The following is a 2,368-nucleotide window of genomic DNA, read 5'->3' on the forward strand; positions in this document are numbered from 1 at the left end:
GGCTATAACAGGCCCAACAGACTTTAATATAATCTGGGACCAAATCCAATCCAATACAATCGACCCATAAGTAAGATTTGAACCGGGGTCCTCTCACCAACATATATGCGTCTTAACCATTCAACCAACTTATCTTGATGTTTAAACATCCATTCATATTAATTATATTTCAGTTCTTCTACAATTCAATCCTTTCCCAGCTTCCCTCATTTCTTTCTTTCTCCATTTTCCTTCCTTCTTTTTCTAGCTGAGTTGTTTTCGTGCTCCTTCATTCATATGTACCGTTATTATATTATTATTTCTTTCTCTTTCTTTTTCTACACTGAGTTATTTTCGTATTATTATTATTATTATTATTATTATTATTATTATTATTATTATTATTATGATTATCCGTTACACTTAACCAAGATGTAGCTTGTTTTGAATAAAGTTTGAACCTTTATCAATTTCAAGACCGATTTAGCTAGATCTTGAATCTCCTATATGAGCCGAACTTAAACAAACAAGATTTTCGTTATGAAACTTACCTTCGACGAACTGATTTGTAGCCGAATCTGGATATTTTTCTTGCTTGTGGCGATGCTCAAACACAAACAACTTCGGTTCATCTTCGGATTTGGATCCGAAATGGAAGAGAGTATTGTGTGTGTGTTTTGAGTGCGTGTGTTAGTAAAATGGAAAGTGGTTAGGATTTTAAGGGTGTTTAGGTATATATACCCCAAGCCCATGGACCTTAGGACTATTAGCACACTAAGTCCATGATTTACTCTAAATCCACTCACTTAAGCCTACCATCCTTTATATTCTTTTATTATTTAATTGACGACGATTAATAACGTGTAACTAAATAATAAAATTTTCTTTATTTATTATTTTCAAAACGTCGGATGTTACACACTCTCTATTATTTTTATTTAACTTAACAAAATAATAACACACCATTAATTAAATAAAACTCTTTTATTTATTATATCAGAAGTAGGATGTTACAGTTTCACCGAACTGTTAGTGTTTTTGCATTACAGGCCTTCTGGAGACAATTAATTACCAATTTCAACATACTAAGCAAAGAAGTTGATGTGTTTGATGGGATTGAAGTTAAAAGAATACATGCGTGCCAAAATGATTGTATATAGTATGGAAATAAGTATGAAAATGTACGTATCTGTGTTGTGTGCGGTGCATCAAGCTATAAACATATAAACGATTCAGGTGATGTTGATGTAAGGCCCCGTTACCGGTAATCCTACTTTTGTGTTGGATTTACTCATAAACACAGTTCTAAATATCAGAGTTAATTAAAACATTTACGCGGAATATAAAACTTTCATAAAACTTTACATAATTCATAACTTGTCTCAAAACATCCTTTGTCTTTCAACATTAAAGCATTAAAATTAAAACATCATAAGTCTTCAGATGCCAGATTCTTGTTCAGTGCCATGTGTCTCCTCAAGCGAGCTGCCTCATCCTACTCACCTGCGTGCATACTAAAAGTCAGCTACGCTGAGTGAGTTCTAGTTAATCACATAATCATACAATACATTCTTACGCTTCATACTTAATCTCTTAACTTTCTTTCATATACACCTAAGTGCTTTTACTTTCATTTTTACTTTCATACTTTCTTTACATTCATAATCATACGTTCATTTTTACCTTCATGCTTTCCTTACATACAAAATCATACTTCTTAAAGAGCCTTTCGCCCTATAACCTCACAGATATTATAAGGGTCTGGTCCCTAGTTTTCGAATATTAGAAGGGTTCGATTCCCTACCATCACAGATATTATAAGGGTCTGCTCCCTATCATCACAGATATTATAAGGGTCTGGTCCCTAGTTTTCGAATATTAGAAGGGTTCGATTCCCTACCATCACAGATATTATAAGGGTCTGGTCCCTATCATCACAGATATTATAAGGGTCTGGTCCCTAGTTTTCGAATATTAGAAGGGTTCGATTCCCTAACATCACAGATATTATAAGGGTCTGGTCCCTATCATCACAGATATTATAAGGGTCTGGTCCCTAGTTTTCGAATATTAGAAGGGTTTGATTCCCTCTTCGTTACCATACAACCATACATCATACCTCGAGTATTATTTGGGCTCGGTACCCTTTTCGTAACCATACAACCATACATCATTATTTCCTTCTTTTATTAACTTTATCACATTTATACGCATGAGCATACATATCATATTTACCTTATACTTAACATTACAACCTGACAGTACGTGCAATATCCGAAGATCGTTCACGTACCATCAAGCAATCATTCATACATATCACATATATCACATAGGGCATACACTTATCACTTAGGATAAATGTATTAACAACACATCAAGTATGCACACA

Source organism: Bidens hawaiensis, unplaced genomic scaffold (genome assembly GCF_021521415.1).
Source record: "Bidens hawaiensis isolate Kalapana, Puna unplaced genomic scaffold, B.hawaiensis_p1.1 tig00020125_1, whole genome shotgun sequence".
NCBI lineage: Eukaryota > Viridiplantae > Streptophyta > Magnoliopsida > Asterales > Asteraceae > Bidens > Bidens hawaiensis.